General features: G+C 40.8%; 1 protein-coding gene across 1 annotated transcript in view; it reads right to left on the reverse strand.

The window, feature by feature from the left end:
* The window catches only part of CD4 (CD4 molecule), a 38,870-nt gene extending 21,398 nt beyond the window's left edge, over positions 1-17,472 (reverse strand). The window contains exon 1 of the mRNA XM_020804155.3: positions 17,401-17,472. The gene's annotated coding sequence lies outside the window, so the exon portion shown is untranslated. The remainder of the gene's footprint in view (positions 1-17,400) is intronic.
* Between the last annotated feature and the right edge of the window lie 2,624 nt (positions 17,473-20,096).

Genomic DNA, 20,096 nt, shown 5'->3' on the forward strand with positions numbered 1-20,096 from the left:
TAGCGTGCTCCCCCTCACCACGTATGGGCTCCACATTCTAACCAAATACCTGTAACGCTATTTCCAAAATATTGCAGAAGTGACCCATACAAGGAAAAAGTCGTGGTGGGGAGAGGGGAAGAGGGAGAAAAAGGACCTCACTCATTAACAGCTCAACTGGGGCAAAAAAATAAAATAAAAATAAAATAAATAAATCTCCCAGTCCTCCCCAGTCACAGTACTTATGATGGGGAATGGTGGAAAGTATTCTTTTACTAAGTCTCTGCTGTATGTGTGGAAAAGTTGCACCAGACTGACAGTAATCCTACTAGGGCTTTCAAGGTAAGTGAAATACGTAAGGTGGGTTTTTTCCAGGGCCAGCCCCTCCCCAGTGATTTACTGTGGCCAAGTGGGGGGGTTTAAAGCCAGGTCTCCAGAGTTCTAGTCCATCACTCTATCCATAACCTCATACTGGATACTACAGTTAGGAAAAGGAAAGTGTTTAAAAGAGGTTGCTGGAGCTTGCTTGTAGTTTTTTGTTTACTTCAATTAGTGATTCTCCTTCATCCTACCAGTATTAACTTTAAATCTTACTTTTATAATCCTTTCCCAATCCACTCCCCACCTTCTTTACTCTATATTTGTTGTTTATCTGAATTGCATGGACCCAGGTTATGAAATTATGGAGTGGGTTCTGAAACCCATCCCATAATTCAGATTAAACCCTCTGAGGAAGGCAAACTCCACTCTTCAGAAGGAAGGAGTAGGTAGAAGGTAAGAGTTGCTCTAATCAAACATGTTGATCTGGTGCTTTCCAACAAAAAAGAAATGTCGACTGGCCAAACAGAAACATTTCTAAAGACCGAGGGTGCGGTTACCCTCTTGAAAGGTATCAACTTTTGAAATCGACCTAAAATCATGTGGTTTCTATGTCAGTATGTGTGTCCTCTAGGGACAACTTTGAAAAGCGGTGTGGTATATTGATCCCGGGAACGACAAGCACTTTAAAAGCATGGTGTTTACAAGCGGATGGTTTTCCACAGAATTTGGTACTGTCCTGAATCAAAAGTTGATACAGCATGTTACCAAAATAGATGGGGAAGATAGGATTCTTCCTTGATACATTATCAGATGGAAGGAGGAATGAATGAAACATGAGGAGGCTTTCTCTGTGGAACTTGAAGGCCAGAACTGTGGGCATCCTTAACAAAGCCACAGCTTCTTGCTTGTTGATCATGCCTTATGGCAGGGAGGTGGCCATTTGGAGCCAACTTGGTGGTAAGCTCCATACATCTTCCTCTCACTGGTTGGTGTCTCTGGGCTCAGTTTTCCCATTAACTCTAGGAAACCTACAGGAGAGCGAAAGGGGAGTTCAGGAAAAGACTCACCAAGGGGGGGGGGAGAGGGGAAGAAGGGAACAGGAAATCAGGCAACTGAAACAGGACCTCCTCACATAGGAGAGAGCCAAGATGCTTGCACCTTTGGCAGTGGGGCTGCCAGCCATCCTCTCTCTTTCTGTTTTCCTCAGCAGCCCTTCATTGGAGCAGGTAGGTGGGCAGGTGGCATCATGCTGCAGGAAGTGAGAGAGGAGGGGACTTCCCGAGGACTCTTGCTGCAGTGGAGGGGTGCTGTGTGCAAAGCTGCAGTTGCAACTCCATACAAGAAAACCAGTCTCTGCTTCAAGGAGGTATGTGTAGCTGATTTTCTTGGAAACCTCGGTTGACAGAAGGGGGCTCCTGGGCTCCTTCCAGCAGATGTGATTTTGCTTGATTCTCCACACCCAAGGAGAGAACCCCATATCTTTCATTGGGCACTAAGCAGCAGGCTGACTAGGCGGACACTGACTAGTCCTCAACGTCACACAATGCTTGACAAACCCCATAGAGACAATTTGCCCCGACAGAGACATTCACGTTTACCAAAACAATTCAAAATGAATTTCATTCACATTGGAGTTAAAATAAGCATGCCTCTCATGACTGCTTTTAAAAAACAAACAAATATGCTTTCTGACCAAAAAAGGGTGTGTGCTTAGCAGTATGTCATGTAAGCAGAACATCATGTAAGCAGAATTTTTTAAACTGATTTCAGGCTTGCTAAACCCAACACAAAAACGGAATTCTCTCTCCCCCCCAAAAAAGAGGATCACAACATGCAACTGCAGCCGGATCTTAAGATGTGTGCTATGTTCTTACGTCAAACAAAATGGAAAGAGCATACTGCAAATAAATAAAATAATAAAGTGATGTGTACTCTAATGCAGTGGTTCTTAACCTTTTTGAAAGAAACGCCCCCTTGAGCCATTGAGGAAGTTATCATCGCCCCCCTCCCCACGGTGATGATATCTTTTTGTTTGTTTGTTTGTTTGTTTGTTTGTTTGTTTGTTTGTTTGTTTATGACACTTAAATCCAATGACTCCTGAAAACAAAATTCAATTCCAAGAAAATGAAATGCCCCAAAAAAGTAACATTTAATGATTCAGTTGCAAGCGAATTTTAAGACGCAAAAAGAAATATAAAAAAGGGCATAAAAACAAACTGCAATGCAGGAACTAAAACTTTCAAGACAAAAACTCTGAAACTAAATTAAGATTGGAGGAAAATATATATTCATGCACACTGTAAAAAGGCTGTAGCCATCTTCACAGGTTTGGCTTGCTCCAGCGCCCCCCTTCCGCTCCAGCACCCCCCTACCGCCCCTTTTCGTTCTACTGCCCCCCTGAAAAATGAAATCGCCCCCTGGGGGGCATTATCGCCCACGTTAAGAACCACTGCTCTAATGTAGCGATTTATATAATAGACTCAGATTCTATCATTAAAAAGAGTCTAAAAGTGCAGTCCTGTGCACGTATACTCAGAAATAGGCCCCACTACATCCAATGGGGTTTACTCTCAGATCTGTGGGTGTACAACTTCATTTTAAGTGCCTTCTAATCATAGCCTCCTATCTCAGAAAATGTCTATAGAAATATATATTTTTACTGAAAAATAATTATGTTTATAGAAAAATAATTAAGAAAAGACAGATGACACATGTAACTAATAAGTATAAACATCTATGCATAGGAATAAGAACACAGTGGGATTTATTTCTGAGCAAATCTGGATTGGTTTGTCCATAGGACCATGGTTAGACAACCACAATCCTATGGACACTTTTCCTGGGAGTAAGCCTAAATGAACTTTGAAGGCAATTCTGGTGCATGTGTAGAGTATTGAACTTGAATGAATGTAAACCTGGTAGCCTTCATTAGCTGAAATCCTGTTGCTTAGTGATGTAAATTCATTCAGTAGGGATTTGGTGAATCAAATTCTTCATAGATTTGGCTAATTTAAACAGGCCTACTCCAGTTGAGACTTACTTTAGCATAGAAAGCCACAACTAAAGTAGCCTGATTTGAATCAATGGAACCTATGGAGAAGTTGACTCACCCAATCCCAACTGATTGAATTGTACTCTAATAATGTAACTTAGTACAATAAGCAACAGGATTTCAGCCATTATAGTGCAAGGTTATTTTTTTTTAAAAAAAAATCAATATGTAAAAAGGATGGCTTTAGAAAGGAGGGTGGTCTTCTTTGGACCATGGTGGTCCTCTTCTGATCCTATACTGGGTATTGCATAGAGGTTCCCCATCTGTCCCAGGAAATTCAGTGTTGATACCCTGAGACTATTTCTGAGATCTGCTTGGGAATCAGTAAATTAAAAGAGATGACATGAGGAAGTGGGGAGAGGGAGATGTTTGACAGGGTGGGTGGGAAATGGGGTTTTCAGTCATTTATGTAGCTTTTTCCAAATTTTTATTTGTTTTAGGTCTGAGCTAGCTTGGAATTGCAGATTCAGGTCCACATCAAAATCGGGAACCCAATAAAAAACAAGCTATCAATAAAAATACCACAAAACAAGTAACAGGAAACAGAAGACTTACAAGAACTGTGGGTGGGAAACTGCTTTAATTTGTGCCTGTAAGAAGTTACTGTTTTGTGGTGCAATTTAGTTAAACCTTAAGTCATGACTGATGGATTAACATGGTGAACAGATGGAAAATCGTTATTCACAGTAATAATGAAACTGGTTGTTGACCTACTGTTGTCCTGTAGATTTTCCATATGATAAGGATCTATGTTTTTTCAAAAAAAATATATGTACCATTAAAATATATTCTGAGCCCTGAAACAAGAGGTTTCTTTCCACATATTACATATCTGTTGACAACTCTTAACTCTATACCCATACTTGACAATACAAGTATGTAGGTTTCTGGGTTTGGAAAATGGCTCCCAGAATTCCAAAAGTTATGGTTCCTGGGGAATTCTAGGATCTGTAATCTGAAAAACATAGATCTGCACTTTTACTTGGGACGACATGCCATGGAACTAAATAGGGCCTACTTCTGAGCAGAAATGAGCTGCATATTTATTAGAAGAGATCCAGTTTGGGTTTTTTTTTAAAAGATTCCAAATGTTAGTTCAGTTGCAAATAGTCCTGTGGCACATTGACAACTTTATTACAGCTTAAGCTTTGATCCACTTGAATCCTCTTCACCAGATGTTTAAACTGTTTCCCTTGGTAGACACATACAGGTGTCCCATGTGAACTGAGAGGGGGAAATGACAACAATGAGGTTACAGGTGCCCATAGTTACTCATCTGTGGGCAAGAACATTTCATGCATTTGATGAAGTAGATTCCAATCCATGGTAAACATGCTAACCTTTAAAACAGCAAGACTCTCTCCTTTTAATACAGTGATCTTGCATATTTTCTATCTTTCTCTCTCTCCTTCTCAAATATTTCAATTTATTTTTAATCCTAGGATCCTAAAGGCATAACAGCCACAGTAAACCACTATACAATAAAACTGTAAAACGTTTGAATAGAAACAGACTGGAAGCATGCAGGCACAAGAAATTAAACATGAGCTGGACATACCACTTTAAAATGAATGGAGAAAGGTGTCTGTTTTAAGGCCAGTTGTTTTAGTGAGAATGAATCCCAGTGAAACCAACGCTTCTTCCTTTCTCACTAAGGAGAATGGCTCTCCTCTGTCATCAGTGAATGGGACCAGCTATGAAATTCTTGCCTCTCACTGATTTGTACAGGCTAGTTCCTCCCACTCTAGTTCTGCTTTCATCAGCAATTAGGAATGTTACTGTTGGATGACAGTGCCCCAAAGGCCACAGCCAACGTGGTCAGCAATTGTCATCCAAAAACATGCTTCCAAACTATGCTCTTCACCACATCCCACTGGCCCATTCTGACCCGGCCCCCTTTCTGGTGTTTTCACTCCCTTTACCTCAGTAGTAACTTCTGCGCACCTGGAAATGTAAATCAGGCACTCTTGGATGAAACCAATGCCCTCGACCCATTCCAGTCTGGGTTTAGAACATGTCATGGCATGGAAATGGCATTGGTTGCCCTGCACGATGACCTTCTAAGGGAGGCTGACAGGGGTAAAATGTCCCTACTTCCAACAGGATCTGCCCATCCTACAAGAACATCTCAAGCAGGCTGGCTGAGAATGCTAACTCTGAGAAAGGGCCAGAGGTGGAAGAGGAGAAACTGGGCCTTCTCGGCGGTTGCTCCTTGGCTGTGAAATGAACTCTCTCTCTCCCCCCCCCCCAATTCATTTGGCACCTTCACTGGTGATATTTTATAAGTCAATAAAAACCTGGTTATTTAGTCAGGCATTTGAAAATGTTATACCTGAAAACTCAGCTGAGTTTAACTAGCTTATCTGATCAAGTCCACCACCTTAAATGTCTTAAATGTTTTGAACATTTTATGCTTTGAGCTTTTACTTATTTATCTTTTATTATTTTTATCTTTTGTTATGTCAAACTGTACTTTAAATATGTTTCTTATATATGTTGTAAACCACCCAGAGTGGGCTTGGCCAGACGGGTGGTATAAAACTGAAAGAAAGAAAGAAAGAAAGAAAGAAAGAAAGAAAGAAAGAAAGAAAGAAAGAAAGAGGCAGGCAGGCAGGCAGGCAGGCAGGCAGACAGACAGACAAGATTCTTATTTAGAAGCTTGGGGATACTGATTTCACCAATTAGATTGATTTCATCAAAGAGCATTTTAAGCCTATATTGTTAGGTTGTTTTTCATCCTAGCATATAATCACAATAGGCAATATTTTTCAAAAACCATGATTACAATGCTAATTGTTGAGTGAAAGGAAATAAAAGGCAGTTGACAGAAGCCTGCCACACAACAGACTAAGGACAAAGTTCACAGTCAAAGGGAAAGAATCTATCAGAGCTATACATATAATTTATTTCTAGCTGCTCCTGTTTGGGAGATCTTTTGGGACAGACAAACCAACATTCAAAAATATTTATAACTCTTTGTAGCCAGAGGGCAGGGTTCTCATAACTGATATTTATCTGACATACTTAAAAGTCTAGCAAATGCCTATGACTACACACGTCAGAAAACTAATGAACAATGAGCCCAGTTAGTGTTCTGGTGAAACATTTTCAAGGTGTAATTGATGCATATGCAAAATGTCATGTTTCTAGTTCTTATCATTTTGGAGAGCTTTTGGAACAGACAGACTGACAACATATACGAGCTGTAGACTTAATACAATATTTGGTGACATTCTTCAAAAACATTAATTTAGAAAATGATTCTTGTTTCTTGTAAAAAAAAAGTCAGCGAGGTCATATTTACATCACAGATATAGTATGTTTTAACAGTGAGATCTGGGGAGGGGTGGTCACTGACTGCAGAACTTTTGGACAAGACTCCCTCTCATCATTTCCTTAATCCTTCAGGTGAGGCATGACAAATATGAAATCATATAGTACTAAACTATGTTCTACCATTTCTGGAGGTAAAAAATGATGAAACTGAGGCTGTCCTGCTTCGGGCGCATTATGAGAACAGAAGTTTCTCTGAAAAAGACACTAATGCTGGGAAAAGTTGAAAGCAGGAGGAAAAGAGGAAGACCCAGTACAAGATGGATTGAAGCCACAGGCTTGAATTTACAAGAGCAGAGCAGGGCTGTTGAGGACGGGACATTCTGGAGATCCCTCATTCATAAGGTTTCCATTAGCTGGAGAAGGCTTGATAGCATGTTAACAGCAGCAGCAGCAGCAGCAGCAAAAACCACCTATTATCTAAATCTGATCTTTTAAAAAAAATATTACAGTACCGATAAGCTATTCTAGATTTACTTCTTAGGTTCATAATACTGAGGGCCAGATTCACACATTAAAGCAAAGGCCTATTTTCTCTTCTTACAACATTATCCCTTGAGGCTCACAATTCCTTCCGGACTCTGCATCTTAGACATTAGGCACACAAAGAAAACCACGCTTGTATTTCCATATCTCCCAATTCCCTAAAGCAAGCTAGCCTGACAAAAGCAGATGGAGGCACGTTTGAGCTGAAATCAGTGGCGCAGTGGTAAATGTCAGACTGCTGTTCTCACAACACGCTTCCCTGAGTAAAGAGAGTCTGAAAATGGAGGGAACGGCATATCGACCAGTGAGAAGCAGATCTTTTGCAAAATTAATGACTCTTAATGGCTTATTCTAGACCAGACCACCATCAAATACTTTACATTACAACAAGCATAGCTTGAGATGATGGACTACTGTTCCTTGAAGAACCTATTTGTCTCCCAACTACAGTGAGGACTACAGCTAAGCTCAAAACCAACAGGGGTTTGTCTGAAGGGTTGGCAGCTTATGTCATAGTCTCTGCTCGGAAAGTCCCAGAGCTTCCACCCTGCCAGCCTTAGCTCTGCTGAGCCACAGTCAGAAGAACCAGGCTTTCCTCTTCCAAGCGCACTGCCTCGAGATGCAGAATCAGCACCTCCTCTGCTCAGGCCCTGAAATTCCTCACTGAAAAAGTAAAACTTGACTCCCTGCTTTTCTGGAGAATTCAGGCTTACTTGTGAATAACTGCACTGATGTAGCTAACAGAGCTGGCTCAAGGTGGTCCATCTGGTACTCCAAATCCACCCAGTTCACACAGGGCGCTATTCAGACCTGCTCTCACTTGGATGCTCTGTTTGATGCAGGTCCAGGGTGCTTCAGTTCCTGCTTGCTCCATGACGAGAGATGTATTTCCTCCTGTGCAGCCTGAGGATGAAGGCAGGATGCTTAGAGAGGTGTCCCCTGTAGCCTTGTTTTTCCTTGCTCATAAAAACTGCTGTAGTAACACGGGAAATGGATGGATGGATGGCTAAGATATGTGGTAAGCAGCAGTCTGCAACAAGGCAGTGGTCCAGTCTGCCTTAAAAAGGCAGTGGTAGGCCCTCTTTGAACCCCAAAGTGTCATGTAATTACCAGCCAGTCTTCTGTATTTTATTACTGAGCAAAATACTAGGCCATATGGTAGCTTTTCAGTTGCAAGAATCCTTGGATAAGAATGGCCATCATCAAGATCCATTTTAGTCTGTCTCCCGCCCTTTGTCGTTGGACACCTATAGCTTTGAGTGCCTTGGTGGGTGGCCAACACAGGAAGAGCGTCTCTGGGTGTGATCACATGGGCATATCGCTTGCATCTTGAACCACTTATAGTGTGGGCTGGTGCAAGCTATTTCTAGGTGATCACACAATGTACTTTTTGGTCCAGCAATAGGGCTACTATGGGCAGGGGGACAGGCTGGAGTGATTTACTGACAGATGGAAGGGTCGCTTTAAGGGAGATCACTTCTAGCAAAGCAACTGTTTCCAATGTAATCAGACAATGCACCCTTCTGATCACACCCTCTGATGCTTCTCCTGGACCTCTCCCTGGCTTCTAGTACCAGTGATGCTGCCATTCTTCCTGGCTCACTCTCCAGGATGGGACTTGGAGGCATTGCTTGCAGTGGCTCCAATCCTTCATACAGGGGCAAGCTCAGAAAAGGATGATGGGAGAACTCGTGTTTCACACTTTGGCCTGTGGCTAAATAGCACTGGGGAATCCTGAAGGACCCCAGAGGCCCAGGACCAAAGCGTGACACATGAGTTCCCCCATCACTACTTTGTGAGCTTGTCCCTTGAGGAAGGACTGGAGCCACTGCAAAACAGTCCCATGAGCAAAAGCATGACCCCAAAAGGATATTAAATATATGATATATATTACAATGTACTGAGAGCACCCTATTCAGCTTTTCCTTTCCATCTAACTCCAAGGAAATTATACACCAGTGTCCGATGTCAGGAATGGGTTGGATATGTAAGCATCCTTCAGTCTCGAGAGATTATGGTAACGTGCTTTGTATGAAGGACTTGGAATAGCGTCTAGTGTGACTGAAAAGGCCAATTCGAGAGTGACAATCCCTTCCACACTGAGGACAAATACAATCTGTCCCCTGTCCAGCTCACTGATTTTGCTGGTTTTGGGACTGCCTCTTTGCCTCAGCCTGCTGAACAAGTGCCTTTTCAAATTGGGAGAGGCCATGATGCACCGCCTGCCTCCAGGCTGAATGCTAAGATGTCAAGGTTTCCCATCTGTTGAGATCCATTCCAAAGGCCTTCAGATCCCACTTGCAGATATCCTTGTACAATGGTGCCCCGCATAGCGATGTTAATCCATTCTGGATTAATCGTCGCTATCCGGAAACATCGCAATTTTGGAACCGCCGATCAGCTGTTCTAAAAACATTGCAATGCGAAAAGCTTACCAATCATCGCAATGCGATGTTTTACCATTTAAAACATGGCAATGCGATGTTTTACCATTTAAAACATGGCAATGCGATCACATTAGTGATCCCAAAAAATAGATCGCTATGCGGACTCGTCGTTAAACGGTGCACTCGTTATGCGAGGCACCACTGTATTGCAGCTCTGGTCTCCCTTTGGAGAGCTTTCCCTGCACTAATTCTTCATACAAGAGATCTTTTTGAATCTGACAGTCAGCCATTCTCACGACATGCCCAGGCCAACGTAGACGTCGAATGGGCTGGATAAAGGCAAACAAAGGGAAGCTTAAATCTAGACAAAGGTGTTCCTCATCTCCAAAATGCAGATCAAGAAATAGGAATCTAGCCTGTGCTGAACAAAATTATGAACCTACCCAGGTGTGCAGTAGCCATATGACTACTCTCCATATGATATTTTTCCATTATGCAGAAGTATGGATGATGATATAGCATAGGTTTACACCTCTGAAAACACAGGTGTGTAGCTTAGGGCTGCTCCTGGATTCATCTCTAAGCCTGGGTGCCCAGGTTTTGGTAGTGGCCAGGAGTGCATTTGCACAGCTAAAAAATAGTGCACCAGCTGCATCTTTTCCAGAGAGGTCTGATCTGGCTTTGGTGATATACACTTTTGTTACATCCCAGTTGGATTATAGTAACTTGCTCTATGTGGGGTTACTTTTGGAAAGTGCTTGGAAACTTCAGGGGGTCCAAAACGCTGTGGCCAGATTGTTGAAAGGGGCTGGTTACAGGAATTTATTTATTTATTTATTTATTTATTTATTTATTTATTTATTTATTTATTTATTTATTCATTCATTCATTCATTCATTCATTCATTCATACATACATACCCCGCCCATCTAGATTACATATGTACATACGTACATACGTACATACGTACATACGTACATACATACATACATACATACCAAAGTCTACTCTGGGTGACTAACAATAATAGGTAATAATAGGTAAAAGTAAAAACAATATACTAAAATTAAAACAACAGTAATAATATAGTTCAAGATGGCAAAAAAATAATCAAATGATGACAGGAGGGAAAGCCAGCCTAAAGAGCCAGGGCTTAAGATTGCTCTTAAAAACACCTAGTGAGGGAGCCAGACGGATATCTGGGGGCAGACTCTTCCAGAGGCGAGGGGCCACTGCCGAGAAGGCCTGGTTTCTTGTTCTGTCTCTCCGGGCCTCCCTCAGTGTTAGGGATCACATTAAACCCCCTGTTACGGCAGGTCCACTGGCTGCTGATCTGTTTCCAGGCACAATTCAATGTGCTGGTTTTAACATATAATGCCCTGAACAACTTGGGCCCGAGCTATCTCAAGGACCGTCTCTTCCTCGACAAGCCTGCCTGGATACTAAGATCACCAAGGGAAGTCTTTCTCTCTGTCCCACCACCTTCACAGGTTCATTTAGTGGGAATGTAGGAGAGGGGCTTCTCTGTCGCTGCTCCCAGACTCTGCAGACTTTGTTGGCACAATGGCAGCTCATGTGCACCAGTTGCTCCCACTTCTTGAACTGCCTGTGCTGGCTATAGGGACACACACCTTAGTTACATACCAGTTGGATTACGGTAGTGTGCTGTACTTGGAGGTGCTTTTAAAAGATGTTCAGACCCTTCAGCATGCTAGACTGCTGGCCAGGGCCCGTTATAGCTGTGATATAATGTCCTTGCTGCAATGGCTTCATTGCCAGTCTAGCCAGGACTAATTCAACATGATGGCTACATCCTCTGAAGCCCTTTAATGGCTTGGGTTCAAGGTATCTGAAGGAGAATATCCCCTCATTTAACCCCTGCTGCCTTTGCCGTCACATCTATCTATCTATCTATCTATCTATCTATCTATCTATCTATCTATCTATCTATCTATCTATCTATCTATCTATCTATCTATCTATCTATCTATCTATCTATCTATCCATCCATCCATCCATCCATCCATCCATCCATCCATCCATCCATCCATCCATCCATCCATCCATCCATCCATCCATCCATCCATCCATCCATCCATCCATCCATCCATCCATCCATACATACATACATACATACATACATACATACACAAGATTTTTTTCACCGCACCATTACCAGTGGTCTCTGAGCGGTCCCGCTTGCAGTTAGTGAGAGGACCCAAGAGAGGGCCTTTTCAATATCTGCTCCCAAACTGTAAAACAATCTTCTGCAGGTCTCCGGGTGGACCGGCTTTCCTGCTGTCCTTCTGCTAGCTGGCCAAAGACCTCTCGCTTCCCAGGCATGTTGCAACGACCCAGCAGACAGTGGGGAGAAGAATTTTAATTGGAGACACACAGCGTTTTACTGCTTTCTTCTGTGTTTTCTTATGTTTTTAAAGTGTTTTAAAGTGTCCTGAGTTAGTGGTTCCTTAATAGTATTATATGCTTAATTTTTAAAGAATTAAGATTTTTTTTGTGTGTGGTTTTAGTCAAATTTGTCTTTTAACTGTTTTGTCAACTGCTTTGAGTCCCCATTTTGGGAGAAAGACAGGACTGAAATGAAAAGCAATAAAGATCTATAAACTGGTTTATAGTGTCTTGTTTTCATTGTGATTTTCATATACAGGTGTGTGGGTTTTTTTGGTTTTTTTAAAGAACAGCTTCTGTTGCAGCAAGAGCTGAAACGTCTCTGTTGCCTTAAGGTGAGAGCAAACATGCCACTGCCACACCCTAACCCTTGCTGCTATGCGTGCTGCTGCTCGTATGCACTCTTTGGCAGCCAGACTGCTCCCCTTCTTGCTGCCAATGTCCATGGTATCACTCCAAGAGTAAGATGGAGGGCACTGGGCTCTATGGAGAACAGCACAGGCCGCATCCTGCTTTGATGTTGGCAGAAAAGTCAGCCTCTGGGGCTTCAGTTGCTGAGCTGGTCTCCTAGGGCAGTGGTCCCCAACCTTGGGCCTCCAGATGTTCTTGGACTTCAACTCCCAGAAATCTTGGCCAGCAGAAGTGGTGGTGAAGGCTTCTGGGAGTTGTAGTTCAAGAACATCTGGAGGCCCAAGGTTGGGGACCACTGTCCTAGGGGACTCTGCCCAAACGGCCTGGCTCTGAGAGTCCCTTACTCTTTAGAAAGTCTCAGCAGCATCAGGGACCTCATCAGGAAAAGAAATAGTGAACATTCATTGTTTATGGTGCTCTGTTGTCACAAGTGGACATCTTTTTGCTCTGCCTAAAAATGAATGGGCCAGCTCAGTTTTGCTGCCGTGGTCAGTTTCTTTATGGTTTCTGAGTTGAAAGAGAGGCCACTCTGGCCCCTGGCACTTACCAGAGAACTTGTTGTGCCACCTTCATTCACACCACCATCACCCTGGCCCTGGCTGGGTTTAGACTATGGCTTTAAAATTCACTCTTGACTCCCCCCCCCATACCTGACTCTGATATTGGTATGGAGGGTTTCGAATTGTTTGTATACTTGTTTGTTTGTTTTATGTCTATGTTTGATGTTTTTATGTACTGCAGAAATTGTGTGGATCTAGGTTGTCCACTGCTCTGATAGGTCTAAGAACTGTAAATATGTATTTATTTATTTATTTGATTTGATTTATATACTGTCCATTTGGCATCCAAGGCCACTTTACAACAAATAACAAAAAACAACAGTGTAACAAAATAGCAAATAACAACATTAATACATAGGGGTGAAAATAAAAACAATTCATAAAGTGAAGTGAGGGTAAAATTATAATACAATAAAAAGTGTAAAAATATAAATAAAAAATAAAGAATTGATTGATTATGAGGTGGTTTGTGAGAGCATCACCCTGTTGATCAAAGAAAAAAAATGATTTGAGTTTCTTGATATAGACTCCAAGATCAAATAGCCAGATTTTGTATGGCGATATTCAGGTCTCGGAAATTCCATGGTAACTAGATGCTAGATTTTAAATTGTGTTTTAAATGCCAAATGTTTTTTTTTTAACATAGTACCTGAAATTTTGAAATGTTATGGTAGCTAGCTACTAGATTTTAAATGGTCTTTTAATGTCAAATGTTTTTACAAGGTATTTGGAATTTTGGAAACTGTAAATGTCTATATGTTTTTCCCCTGTGTGATTGGTCTCAGGACTGTAACAATAAACTGTTTGCCACTTTTGACTCCCATTCTCAAAATGATCTCCAGACAAACCTAGTAGCAGGGAGGGGACATTCTGAAGACCCTTCATTCATACAGTCACCATAAGCCGGTGATGACTTGATGGCCTGTAACCACTACCACTACCATTTCCCCTAAAGAACACCAAAGTCTTGAGTTTAGTGGAGCTGAGCATAGCTATTGAGAACAGGACATTTTGGAGATTGCTCGTTCATAGAGTCTTGATAAGTGAGAGATGATGCCATATAAGAACAACAAGTATTTTGTTTAAAAAAATTAGAGGTCTAATAAGCATATCATCTGCCCCTGCTTTTCACTTTCCCCGTATATCTAATATTATATTGATTGAAGAAGGAAATAAGAAAATACCGGGTTATCTTCATAAATCCAAAATTCAATACACAAATCCAGTACACATCACATTGAAATAAAATTCTACAACCAAATTAATACATTGAATTGTTAAGAGATGTGCATCCTTACAGAAATCTATCAAATTAATATTCACCAGCACGGTCTTCCTCCCCCGCCCCCCACCTGCTGCCAGTCCCTGAAAGACTGCCTGTTACAAAATGAAACTTCCTTTACTTCCAAGTAAAAATTTAGACCTTTCTCAGACTGAACCCAATATAAGCAGGGAACTGAAGAAATAATTTAACTTGGTTTGCATGTCATTGTCAAAGAGATAATGCAGAATCTCATGGACAAGTTCAGAAATACAGCATCTTTGAGTGTATCAATTTATGTTTAAGACCAGAATGGCCAAGGAACTTTGCTGGAAACTCAGAAAGGTAAAAGCGTCCCTTTTGACAAAGCACTGAGATGCAGTCTTTTCTGTCTATTAACCTGGCAGAAGACTTCCATGTCTTTGGAGTTTTTTAAACTGTGCACAGCCCCAAGTTGTTTGGTTTTCTCGCATCAACCAGTTTATCTAAAATTATCTCCCTCGTTCCTTTTGTTTTTGTCTTGATTTCTACTTTGTATTTCTCTTTTGTTTTATTACACTGATTAAGGTGAGTGTCTGTGTCTCCTCCGAATCACAATCCTAAAGAAAACTCTCTCTTGCTGTTATTCGCCTTATGCTTTGATAGGAGTGAGAGGATTTTCAGCCATCGTGTTAAAAGCACCTTTTCTATTTATCTGCATTGTTAGTACCCATATGTGATGTTTCATATATTCTTGGATTTATTTTTTTAATTGTATTAAGATAGGTGCAGAAAGCTAGATTTTAAATCACATGTGGCTTTCAGGCACTTTTGAAGTTACTGTTTATTATATTTTTTATTTATTTAAAATATTTTTACCCTACCTTTCTCCTTAAGAAAAAAAAAAACAAGGCAGCTTACAGCATTAAAGACAATATTGAAAGCTGAAAACAGCAAACATACAGATACTAAAAAGGATCAAGCAAATGCCACATTAAAAGACAGTAAATAAAAGCAACACCAAAAACACATTTAAAGCAGTGAGGCATAACCATCCATTCTAAAGCCCCCCTCAGTCAGTCAGTCATTAAGGGAAAACCTGCCTGAAGAGAAATATCTTCGCTTTATTATCTGTAATCCTACTTGGTCTGGAACCAAATCAAGTAGTTGTTTCCAGGTGCCTTCAAGAAAGGTGGCACTAAGTGATGTATGAGGCACAATCTGCCAAAAATTAGAGGATGATGAGGAAAAAACAATCCCCTATAATTTCTATTACTCTTGCACAGGACTTTTTGGTTGATTGTACCTCACAGTACTTGGCATATAGCAGGTTAATCTCCCACTTGGTAGGAGGAACTGTGGAGGTACATGAGATAGGAGAGAAACTTCTCCCGCCAATGAAAGAAACACACATGAGCTGAAGCAGCCATGTTTGCCTGATGATCAAAGCTCTTTTCAAGGCAAGTGGAAACAAATGTCCTGAGAAATTTCAGTCAGACATTCCAGGGATCAGGTTGTACTGCAGGAATGGAACACAGGAGAGAACATAACAAGAAGATGTTTAGATTAAACGAGTATTATAGGAAAGAGTACAGTCTATACGGTGTCAGAAATTTGGAAAAACAACGTAAGAAAAAAGCTAGAGAGATACAAAGAACCATGTATTTAATTTATTTTATTTAAAATATTCTTATCCCACCTTTCTCCTTAAAAAGAACCCAAGGAAGCCAAATCTAAACATATGTGGAAGGATGGAGAGAGAAGTGCCCTTTGTTCTAATGTTCAAGAAAATGCAAGTAAGGGAGAAGAGAGAAGAGAACAGGAAGAATCAAGAATGCAGCTGCTGTTCCCAAACTCCATATATGCATCCAGAAGTCTGAACAGTGCCTTTTCTGTCATAGGCATGTCACGATGGAAGCCAAGAAAGGTGCCTTTCCCCTAAATTTAGGGTCGAGGTGACATCTCTCTCTCTCTCACTCACTCACCTTGTATGAAAAAGATCACAAGGTAGAGATCACAAAGCTGTTGAAAACAATGAAAACTTAAAATACTTAAAATGATTTAAAACGAACTAAAACAATTTAAGACCATTTATGTGCATGATAATGGAACACTGCAACCTAGTCAGGCCAATTGCACAGTGCATGTATGTATGTATGTATGTATGTATGTATGTATGTATGTATGTATGTATGTATGTATGTATGTATGTATGTATGTATGTATGCATGCATGCATGCATGCCTGCCTGCCTGCCTGCCTGCCTGCCTGCCTGCCTGCCTGCCTGCCTGCCTGCCTGCCTGCCTTTTGCAAAATGTATTAATTGTGTACAGCAAGCCTTCACATGTGCAGGTGAATGCACAGAGGTTGGGAGCAAATATGGCAGAGGGTCATGCAAGAACCTTGACCGAAGAGGTGGGAAAAGGAACAGAGCCAAAACTGAGTTCCCACCATCCCAGTTCTTCCACCTGCCTTTGAAAAAGTGCTATCAGTGGAACTTTGAGGAACCATTTTGCCCTGATGGGATGGAAGAAGAAACAGACTGAGCTTGAGTTTAGAAGGAAAAAGAAGAGGGAGAGAAGAAACAGCAGATTGGAAGTGAGGGTTGGGAGTCATGAAGGAAAAGCTTAGGAAAGAACAATACGTACTACATCAAAAAGAGAACAGTCGTGGTGCAAAACTGTTCCTAAAGAGGAATGAAACCAGACTCAGAATAATGGGTTATTAGACTAATCACCATTATCATCCAGGGAAGCTCTTATTATTTATTTCCATGAGTCACTTTGTGAAAGAGGGGAAATAGGAGACCCCTTTCCTCCTGATCATCTACCTGCTCCTTGAATGTCTCAAAAGGACAAGAGAAATTAGAGGAAAAGAAATAAAACTGACAAAGAAGATAGAAACTAACTTTAAAAAAACAAAACCAGTTAAAGATGAATGGCCTCATTAACAGGCTACTGCTACCATATTTTTGGTGACTTTTGTGACAAGAAAACCAAAGGGCGTTTAGAGGAAAAGACTTTTATTGTCTCTGATGGAAGGAATAGCTTCCATAAGTAAAACAGAACATTTTTTTTCTGCCTCTCCAGAAAATAACCCGTATTAAAATGATAGCAAGTTGGGAATAGAGGGAATGTGTCAGGTTATCATGTAAACTAGTCGAAATATCCTACTATTGTTGAATTAAAGGACAGAATTTTTTAAAAAGTTAAATGTCATCTTTACCTTTTTCTCTCTGTGTCACGTTTTTCTTCTCTGTCTTTTCCTCACCAGATGTTAACTGTTCTATGAGTAACAGCAACTGAGGAAAGAAAAGGGGAAGGGCCTTCCTCTTGTACCTGAAATACTGAGACTTTGCAATAGTCGGTCGTATTCAGAAAGCCAATGAGCCTTTCTAGTCTCTCTTCCTGTCACATCAGGAACAGTGGAAAGAAGTTCTCTTTGGTATGGACTTCAGAGACATGCCAAAGACATGGACACTACAGGACACGCCATATTTGGTAACTCTGGAGTTTAAATTGCCTTTGATTTGAGGGATGCCACATACGAAACAGCAAACAGAATTTCTCGTGAGTCTTTCCAATGAATTCACATTGCCTCAATGTGTTTCCTCACACACGCACACACATACATAAATTATTTTTCTTCTCTAGAATTCAGAAGGGCCAGAAATCACTTGTGTCTGTTAGATGTGCTAGTCCATAAAGGTATATATTTTATGGACATTTTTGGTGCAGCATAAATGACTTGTGAAGGGAGGGGGGAGGATCCCATCCCCAAAAGTTTCTGGTGGTGTGCTATCCTGCTTGGTTCATGAACTATCCTTTGGGTACACAGAAACAACTGTAAACAACAGGGTCAGAACGCCATAAATTATTGTAGCTACAAACAGGTCTCTGACTTTTCTATGGCAAGTTCAAACAAAAACACGGTAAGATTGGACTGACTGTTCTAGAGCAGGGGAGGACAATAACGTTATGAAAAGTTGACAACAGCAGGAAAAGAGGAAGATGAAATGGGAGATGGATAGACTCCGTAAAGGAAGCCACAACATTAAGCTTACAGAAACAGAGCAGGGCAGTTGTGGGCAGGACATTTTGGGGGTCACTCATTCACAGAATCACCATAAATTGGAAGAGACTTGATGGCAGGTAACAACAATATCCTCCCAGGGTTAATTTTTCTATGCTGCATCTCTAATGCCAAGGACGTAACAGGAACTAGTTGTTAATTCATCATAATGTGAATCATCACAAGAGGAAAAGAGGGCTTTCAATCTAGGGTTACGTAAGTTACTTGTAAATGTCATCTTTGCTACCAAAAATAATGCATTTCACACCTGTGTGGACATTTTCCTTCTTATTTCACAACTCAAATTAAATGGATTTTTGGTAGTGGGGCTCATAAAACCCTCCCCATTTGTCCCAGGTCCCAGTTTGTATTTGTTACTTCTAATCCATACAGTATATATACTGTATGTAGACGAACAAATTAGCGTGTGGCTATAGAGAGTCGTCTTGCCCTATGTACAGCCTATTCATTTATGGCCTCTTTGGAGGATAGCAAAAATATGTAATCCAGCACATAATCCATTTTACAATGGTATTATCTTTCACAAATGATACATGTATTTTTGTTTGTGTTGTTTTACGAAGATAAGATGGAAGGTTTTTGTATTATATTTGTATATTTTATATACATGCACAATGACATATATTTTTCATTCAGTTCAGCAAAAAACATATTGGACATGAAGCCACTTTTGGACATGAAGCCATATAAATAACCATGATCATGTGCATTTTTGTTAAACCTTCAAATGTAAATTCCCTTTTACATTTTACACCTTTTCACGCTCATGTAGGGATGTATTTTATGAACAACATGTTCACCTTAAAAGAAATACATAATTCACAAGATATGGATTATCCTGGAAACAAAAGTAGGTTCAGACATCAGAAAAGAGCGACTGAGGGTTTATATCAAGAGTTCTTTTAACGGGCTTTTGAGTACTGTAGTCCCTTTTTTTATTTTCCTCTTATTACAATAATTCATCAACACTGGCACGTAGACAGACGTACTTCTGACAGTAGAGATCGTATAGGATTTTTGCCAGACAAATAGTCCTAGGCCTTATTTAGCCCATTCAGCTACTAGTTTTCCCATTACCCAAGGGCCGGCGGATGTGGGAGCATTTCAAGAGTGATGGGTGCTCAAGCGTGTTCTCTTTTCTTCCAGACGAAAGACTTTTGAGCCCCCTCTAGCTCATCACATTTTTACTTTGAGTAAACTCCTCAGTGCACCATTAGTTGAGCATTTTATGGACCATTTGCATTATGATCGGGGATTCTAGTTGGTTGTTACTGGCACCTTTATTATTTTATTTATTTTATTACTTATTGCATTTTTATGCTGCTTTTCTGCCACTAAAATATAACCAGGAAGATCAGGACAAACTGTTACATAAGGAAGTCAAATGGATTTACTGGCTGAATTGTGTAATCCCTAATCAGTTTACTGCACGTTTGGACTCCAGTAGTTTATCCACTCATAGAGTGATTAACTGAATACATTTACATTCAGCCCTATATGCTACTATCTCAGGGTAGAGTATAACAATAGAAACAGTATAAAACAATTCCATATTTTAAAATAATTTAAGATATTTAGAACTACACAATACATTCAAACCAGCAATAACAAAGAAGCCCCAATGGCCTATTAAATCCATTATCCTTAATCACCATTGCTCTTGATGAATAACCATATCTTAACCTAGTGCTGCAATGATGGTTGTGCCAGCTCCGGTCAAGCCTCTAAGGGGAGACTGTACCATTAATGAGGTGCTATGTCTGAGAAAGCCCTCCCTCGTCTCTTTGCGTGGTGCATTGTTCTCCAGGATGGGGCATGGAGGAGCTCCC

Source organism: Pogona vitticeps, chromosome 2 (genome assembly GCF_051106095.1).
Source record: "Pogona vitticeps strain Pit_001003342236 chromosome 2, PviZW2.1, whole genome shotgun sequence".
Taxonomy (NCBI): domain Eukaryota; kingdom Metazoa; phylum Chordata; class Lepidosauria; order Squamata; family Agamidae; genus Pogona; species Pogona vitticeps.